The 9065-nt window shown below is 36.5% G+C and overlaps 1 pseudogene; it reads right to left on the bottom strand.

The window, feature by feature from the left end:
* Positions 1 to 6106: 6106 nt before the first annotated feature.
* LOC118855468 lies at positions 6107 to 6685 on the bottom strand (annotated as a pseudogene).
* Between the last annotated feature and the right edge of the window lie 2380 nt (positions 6686 to 9065).

The following is a 9065-nucleotide window of genomic DNA, read 5'->3' as shown; positions in this document are numbered from 1 at the left end:
TTTGCATTTCCCTGGTGCAGACTTAGACAACCCAAGGTCACCTCCATGCCATAAGAGGGCTTTGTGGTAGGTCTTTTAAGGACACCACATTCTCCTCTTTATTACCTTCATGTGTCCAACATTTCAAATTTCTCCTGATACAATACTAAGCCTCACCAAGAAAATGCTTTTGTGCTTTTTCTCTCCCACTTCTACCTTTTTAGTATTGAATCTGATTTGGCCCTTGCTTGGCATTGCTAGACAAAATAGATTTCAAGCCATTGTTATGGCTCACCTCATACAGTCTTTGGTTACTTGGTTTCTATTTCAAAAGTGAAAATTATTCTGAAAATTATCTTACCCGGGAGTCTGTAATCTTAAATCATCAAAATGTCCAGCCGTTTTCTTGAATGGATTGTCCTCAGAGACAACAGTCTACTGATAGTTAGATGGTTTGATTATAATGGACTTAAAAAGCTATTTCCATGGCCTAATTCTTACCCTTCTTTATTATTATGCCAAATGCAAAAGGCTAAAGGCCCAGGGTGACTGAAGCACTACACCTAAAGGAAAAAAAAAGATTATTTTGTGTGTATTGGTGAAAATGTTGAATAAACATCTATTCTTTAGTGATTACAGACTTCTTTGACCTGCAAATGACCAGATATTTTGCTTCTTATTTTGATTAATTACTTGTGGATTTATTCTTTCCTAGCCCCATATCTATTATATGTTACTTCTAATGTTAATTATTTGCTTACTTATCGCATATTTGATTAGCCACAACATCTTAGAGAATAAATGTACGTGACGCTTCTATACTTTGATAAATCTATGATCCTGCTGATGTGGGGTACTCCTTTGATCAGTGACAGTTGTAACCCATTTGTGACTTTTTATCTTGGTCCATTTTTGTTGATGCCCTCCTGTAAATTCTCTAAAAGAATATCATACCTATCTCTGGATCTCTTGACAACATGTGGATAGCAGTGACATTTAGATTGTCCTTTACTTTCCCTACATGAAAGATATATGTAAAAATGCTTGGTAAAAGTATAAAAAATAAACACTACACATACAACCAACTATCTTCATTATATCAGAGTTTATTGCCTGATACAGCTTTTTGGTAATTCATTGGTAATTGCCATCTCCTTTACTGAACTTTATACACAAAAGTTCCTCACTCCTGCCCTGGGATTGCACTATTCTCTGCCTTGCCTTGGTTCAGAATTATTCCACTGCCCATTCCCACAGCTTTGGCTTCATAATTACACACAACTCAACTATCAGTTGGTCAACTCAATTTAATTCAGCAATCTTTTATTAAATACCAATTGGGCAAAATACAGCTAGTAACATGAAATATCTGAAGCAGAAATAATATAAAAATACAAGTGTAAGAAAGATTTTCCTGTGTGACCTGCAGAGATAGGTGTTTGCCATTCAAATTTGCTTGGCTATAATAATTGCACAGATCATCTTGGATTCTTGTTTTTAAAAATAACTTTAGTTTGACATTGGAAAGATGTAGGTTCAAGCCCTCTGGTGCATAATGGCTGGATAGTTATGGTTGAATCATGTAACCTCTCAGGGGCCTAGGCAACTTTCTAAGACTATAAGCTGAGAAGTTGCTAAGCTTCATTGGTTCAGGGAGTTCCCGCACCAACAAAATCATAGTCATCCAGCCTCACTCCCATCCCATTTCCCAAACACAGACAACAACTCCGGCTTTTTATTTATTTTTGCAAGCTTCCTGTTACCAACTACCTTCTTTCTAGTTCCTACTTAATAAGTGTTTATTAAATTTAATTGAACAATTGATTGCTGAGCTAAATCTATAGAGATAGAAACTTCTAGAATTGTGAAATAAATGAAAGGAAGTATGGTATAGGGCAAAGACTGCTGGACCTGCTGCAATCTCTGCCATTTGTTAGCCTGGGAACTACGAACAAGCAATGTGACCTCTCTGACATCCATTTTCCTTATGGATAACATGGTGCTATTGTTATGACTGCCATGACGGAGTCCCTCTGCTATATTTGGGATACAAAGATGAAAAATGATAGTTACTGACTTCAGGGATAGAGTCTAAGAGGTCATGTTGGACAACTTCAATCCATATATAGAGCTAAGATGTAACATATTGTAGATGACAACTTCACTGACTTGAAGTCAAAGAGACCAAAATCTGAATCAGGCCTCTTAACAAATGAATGACCAATGACAAATCATTAAGCTTCTCTAAATCTCAAATGGGGCAGATGGCTGCCATAATGGATAGAGCACTGGTCCTGGAGTCAAGAAGATCTGTTCAAATCTGGCTTCAAACATTAATTAGCTATGTGACCCTGGGCAAGTCACTTAACTCTATTTGCCTCAGTTCCTCCTCTGTAAAATGAGCTGAAGAAGAAAATTGCAAAAAAACTCTAGTATCTTTGCCAAGAAAACCCAAATGGGATCAAGAAGAATCAGACATGACTGAAAAAATTGTCTCAGCCTCCTTTTATGTGAAGTGGGGAATATAATAGCCATAGTACCTCACAGAGCTGCTATGGGAATCTGATGAAATAATATACATTAAGAGCTTTGCAAACCTTGAGAACTCTGTCATGTATATATTTTTGATATCCAGTTGTTAAACATTTACTAGCATACCCCTGCTTAAAATACTATATTAATACTAGCTTGTATTATACTTTAAAGACTTTACTCCTAACATCACTAACATCAGCTGTGCTCCTAAACATCATTCACAAATAACATCCTTATGATTTAATTCAATACAATTTAGCAAAGATATATGAAGGGCCTACTGTGTGCCAACATCCATACTAAGAGTTACTCCCCATTACATCTCTGTGAAAAGTATAGATAAAGCACTCTTTAGGGACCAAAATTCAAGATAATGACAAGAGATATTAGCCACTATGGATTTTATTTCATTTGTTTTTTTTTTTATTTTTACAGCTTTGAGTACCTGTAGCATTAGTAGCAACAAGTAGTTAAGTGCACATAAAATACTTAAAACCATTAATGCAATCGCAAATCAGAACTGAATAGAAAAAATGTTAGTAAAATAATTTGTTAGTAAAAAAATGTATTGAGTCTCTGAAATACTTTTCTTTCAAAATATTCCATTCACATTCTTATTCTCATTTATCAATGATAAGTGAAAAACTATTGTTTGAGAATTTACTTATAATATCTAGCCAGTTGTCATTAAGAAGGTAACTTTTAACCTCAACCTCTAAAACTGCAGAGAAAGAGAGACAATGTAGAATAGTGGAAAGAGACCTTATTCCATGTCCAAACTCTGCCACCCTACCGACTATATGACTCTTAACTAGTCTCTCAAATTCTCTCTCGTTGATCCCAAGCAATACTCTATGATCTACAATTAGAGAGCACTTACTCATTTACATTTTTTCACTGGTAGTTCCCTATATCACTGCAATTAGAGGTCTAGTCCAACTTTCCCTTCCCCCAAAAAATAAAAATAAAAAAAAATCAGAAAGAACACAACAGTAGGCTGTTAGATAAAATTGACAGAGCTTTAGAGTTGGATATTTATAGGTAGCATTTATATAGTGCTTTAAGATTTACATACTGCTTTACAAATATTACGTTATTTGATCCATGCAGCAACTCTGGGAAGTAGTATTACTATTATCTCTATTTTACAGATGTGGCAACTGAGGCAGACAGAAGGTAAGTGATTTGTTTAGGTTTAGGTAGCTGGTAAATGTCTGAGGTCAGATTGGAATTCAGACCTTCTTAACTCCAGGTCGAGCACTCTTTCTATTTTACCACCTCGATACCCTATTTCCGATAAAGAATGTAAGATTAAGTATAAAGATGATGAAATTTATAGTATGTGTATTATTGAAGGGTCTCTGATTTCATTAGGTTACCAGAGCTGGAAACTCCATTACTCCATTTGGATCGTGCAGGCTGATCATCACATAATAAAAATGTAATACACTGCTTCTTCATTGCTTGAAGCCATTTCCGTCTGGTAGGACCTGCCTAATACTTGAACATTATTGGAATAGGCTTGGGCAGCCTTTCTCTGAGAATTAGGCTTTCTTCTTTTCAGTTTATGGTAATACCAATTATTTTGTTATGAAGTCCATATAAAAGGCACCCTTGCACACTGAAAAGAGTTTGGAAAACTTGGTTCAAGTCCTAACTCTGATGTTACAAGCTTTGTTACCTTGGGAAAGTCACCTCACTTCTCCTCAAGCAACTGTCAAACTACTTTTGGTTGTTAGTTATTTAGTCCTGTCCAACTCTTTGTGACTCCGTTCTTGGAGGTTTTCTTGGCAAAGATTCTGGGGTGCTTTACCATTTCCTTCTCCAGCTTTTTTTACAGATGAAGAAACTAAGGCAAACAGAGTTAAGTGATTTGCCCAGGGTAACACAGCTAGTAAGTGTCTGAGGCTGGCTTCGAATTCATGAAGGTGAGTCTTCCTGATTCCAAGCCTCATGCTTGATACACTGTGCCACCTAGCTGTCCCCTTAAAGTGATGACAAACTCAAATAGAAACACATCTCTGTAGACTGTATATTGACTTAGAAAACCACAAATTAACATTAACATGTATTGCATTTTTATTTATTTTGTTAAACCATTTCCCAAATGGATTTTAATCAGAGTTTGGCCTCACTTTGGAGTTTTGCCTGTCAGCCTATGGGCTCTAAGTTAAAAAATAATGTATATCAACATCCTTATAATTCTCATCACATAATCAACATTCACATCCATAATCTTCCAGTAAGCCTATGTTGTCACTATCTTTTCAGCAAATGGGTGATCAAATAAAATATCTACATTAAAAACCTGTTTCATTTTTCCTACCTAGTTCATTTTCCTTTGTCAGGACTATGACTAAAAGAGTAAAATTATTTGCCATTTGTGTATACAAAAAAAATGTAATTCTTTCCCTATCAAGTTAAAAGAAATTCTCTTTGTCTTCGATCTTACTCTTTGCTTCGGTCCATAAAATATCCCCGCACCCATCTTCTGGGTTCAAATTGTACTGGGTGGCATTTGTAGATTGATGTGTAGGAAAATTTTCCATGAACATCCCTCTTCAGGCCATGTAAGCTCTTGTATTATTTTAGCATTTCCATCTGTTCCAGACATCTATTACATTTGATCATTTATCAGAGATTGAGAATGAATTATGAAGTCAGATGAAAACTTGTCCCTCTGACCATCTATTATCCTGTAGCAAACTATTAAAGACAAGCACCATCTATTTCCATGACAACAAACTTTCAGAGGATGTTGTAAGCAATGGCCTGCAGGGAAATATTGTTATGTAGTACATACATTATTGGCTTGCTGCGAGGACCAGAAGAAATAATGCAATGCATATGAACTGCTTTGGAACTATAAAATGCAACATCAGATGAGTTATTATTATTAAACAGTACATGGGTCCTTAGAAACATTTTTCAAATAAAGTAAAATACTATGCAAATAGAGACATTTCGCCCATTTTGCAGACAGAACAGTTTATACTCATATTCCTTTGCACATCATTGAAATAAAGTCACTTTCGTTGTTCTCTTTTAGTTTGGATCTGCTGTTTCACTGGTGTGAGGAAATTGTTTACATTGATGCAAAGTTATAACTCATTCATAGCTTACAGACTTAGTGAGTTTAGGGCACTGAGAGTTAGTCGTTCATGGTCACACAGCTAATTCAGTTTTTTCTGACTTCAGGGCCAGCCAGGATCCCATTAGGTGATCTGCTCCTCTTATACCCAAGGAGATGAAGACTTGATGTAATCTTTCAGTATTCTAAGAAATGGAAGTCATACAATGTTTGAAATGGAGGGAGCTAATGGAATAAATGTTGTTAAACCCCCTCATTTTGCAAATGAGGAAAATGTGGCCCTCAATGGCAAAATGAATTGCCCAAGATCGTACATCCAGTCATTCTGTCTCTGAGAATTTATTAAGTATTTACCATGTACAAATTTACATACTAGGGATACTAAGAAAACCAAAAACATATTTCTTGATTGCACTTCTTTTTTTGACAAAATGGATTATTATTTTGGCATCAGAACAAGAGTTGATTCCTCAGGACATGGCTTTTGTCATCTTTTCCAACTTACTCATCAGCTTGTTGCACTGTGCCTTTTTCAGAAACATTGCTGCTATCCAAAAATTTTCTGATATCCTTGTTTTTGACTGTGGTGGCCTGTTGGATCAGGGCAGCTAAGTTTGAAACAAGTTCAATATAATTTCCTTCAAGAATTAACTCATCTTTTTGGGCTTGAGAAACAGCACAACCAACAGCTGATCCCATGTGCACTCTTAGGATATATTTTTCACCCAAGAAATTTCTGATTTCAGCAAGTGAGCCATTCTCTTGAATGGCAACATTGATGGGGAAGTGAGCCTACACAGACCTCATCTTGTAACAAAAAGCCAGGGTAACACCTTTGATCATGTTTTGTACATGACTACAGATTATCCATATGGTTGCAAGTTCTTTTTGATTTCCCCACCATTTGTCCACTCAGAGCCTTTTTTTCTTCTTTCCAAGGCGACTGAGATCGACATTGACGTGGCTGAAATACTTTCAGAGGATTCCTCTGGGCCTTGCCACAATAACTGTCTGGTCCTTAAGAGAGATGTCAATATTTTCTGGGATATAGACAGTCTGGTTGCTTAGAATGGTCTTCATTGTGGTAGCAAATGCGCCAATGAGCTTGATTGCACTTCTTAACGGGATAAACAAAATTCAAGTTGGTATTATTATCCAATATGTAAATATTGGATATACATATGGACATAAATGCATAAATGTACATTGTAATCTAAGAGGGAAGAGACTGAGGGTAGGGGGTGCAATGAGAAGAGAGTTCTGCCTCCAGGAATTGGTGGGATTTAAGCAGTCTTAAAGGAACACAAGGGAAATTAGGAATCAGAGGTAAGCAGAGTGAACATTCTGGGTATGAAGGACATACAAGGCAAATGAAGACTGAGGAGACAGAATGCCTTGGGCAAAGAATAGTGAGCTTTCCAGTTAATTGGATTATAGGGTAAGTGGAGGAGAGTAATGTTAAGAACACTAGAAATGTAAGAAAGAGCTAGATTATGAAAGACTTTAAATGTCCAACAGCAGATTTTGTATTTGATCCTAAAGATAATCAAGAGCCGCTGGAGTTTGTTGAATTTACACTTCCTTGGGCCATATGGTCAGACTTGCATTTTAGGAAAATCGTTTTGGGGATAAACTTAAGATGGATTGAATTGGAGGAGACTAGAGGCAAGAGACCAATCAGAAGGCTATTGTAATCAAAAGAGAAGACAAAAGGAGGAAATTGTCAGTGTGGAAGAAGAGAGGTACTATTGCATTGAGGGATTCGTAAATCCCCATAACCGTTCCGCAAAGCAATTTGGGACTAAGCATATAAAGTTAGTCAGTAAACAAGAATTGGTTAAGTGCCTACTACGTGCTAGAGTTTGTGCTAAAACTCTAGGGATACAATAAAGGCAAACAACAAACAACAACAACAACAAAAATAGTTCCTGCTCTCAAAGCACTCACAGTCTTATGGGGGGAGACAAACATATAAAGAACATGTTACAAATAAGGTATTTTTTGAGATAAATTGGAGATGATTTCAGAAGAAAAAGAGTAATATTAAGGACTAGAAAGATTTCCTGCCCAAGGTAGGAATTTAGCTGAGGTTGAAAGTCAATAAGCCTGGAGACAGATATAAGAAAGCAGAATTGGGAGATAAAGTGTTCTGGAAGAGGAACAGCTGGGAGGGTGGTGTCGCTGGACCTCAGAGTATGTGGAATGGAATAACATATAAAGGGATTGGAAAGAGAGAAAAGAGTCAGGTTATGAAAGGCTTCAAAAGCCAAACTGAGGATTTTATGTTTGACCCTGGGGGCAACCTGGAGTTTACTGAATAATTAGGTAATTCAGGTCAAACCTGAACTTTTGGAAGTTCAATTCGATAGATAGCTGAATGGAAGCAGACTGTTTCAGGAAGAGATTAGAGGCTGGGAAAACAACCAACAAATCCAATAAACATTTAAGAAGTACCTACTGTGTGCTAAATGTGGAGGACACAATTAATAAAAAAGAAAGTCCTTGCCTTCAAAAAGCTTATGTTCTAATGGTAGAGGATAGAAACACACACACACACACACACACACACACACACACACACCCCAAGAGGAAGGAGGGATATAGGAAGATAGGTATAAGGGATGGTTAGAGCAACTGAAGGTTATTTTGAGGATAGGGGAGGCATGCTTATAGGCAGTAGAGAAGCTATCAGTAAACAGAGAGATTTAATATTAGTGAAAGAGGAGGGATGAGAGATGAGGTCATCTGTTGGAGTATATGAGATAGCATGGGATCATTTGTGTATGGACTGGGGCTTGCTTTGGAAAGGAGAGGGGCATTTCTTTATATGAAATAGAGATGAAGCAGAAAGCAGAGGAAGGAATTTGTGTGATGAGTTGAGAAGTAAAGAAAAGAGCAAGGGCTCTTAGAATAGCCTCATTTTTTTAGTAAAATATGAGGCAAGGTTATCAGCAGAGAGGGTAAGGGGAGAAAAAAAAGGCTTCAGGAACTTTGAGGAGAAAAAGCTGCTGTGATAAATGGAATAATAAATTGATTGCAGTGATTTAAAACCATTGACTAAATGTCCATACTCTTTGACCCTAAGTTTTCATTAACAGGCATATGTCCCAAGGAAGTCATTGAGAAAAAAAAGTTCCTATTGGAATGCTATCAATTAGAGACATGGCTAAACAAATTATAGTCCTTGAATGCAATGGGTTACCACTGTGAAGTATGACTTCAGTGACTGATAGAGTAGGGTAAGTGAAGCCAACAAAGCAATAAATACAATGCTTAAAATAATACAAATGGAAATAATAAGAACCAAAAAAGCAGCCAAACGAAATAAAGAATGTTGCAAAATTCCAAAGAATAAGCTTCACCTCAAAGGAGAGATTTTATTTTCAATGTATTGATTGATTTTGCTGATTTCTTTCTTCCTCTTCTTTTAAAAGAAAAAAAATGATTATACAGGATAAAC

The sequence above is a fragment of the Trichosurus vulpecula genome, chromosome 6 (assembly GCF_011100635.1).
Source record: "Trichosurus vulpecula isolate mTriVul1 chromosome 6, mTriVul1.pri, whole genome shotgun sequence".
In the NCBI taxonomy this organism is placed as follows: domain Eukaryota; kingdom Metazoa; phylum Chordata; class Mammalia; order Diprotodontia; family Phalangeridae; genus Trichosurus; species Trichosurus vulpecula.
The sequence above is the reverse complement of the archived record's forward strand: the minus strand, read 5'-3'. Positions and strand labels throughout refer to the sequence as shown.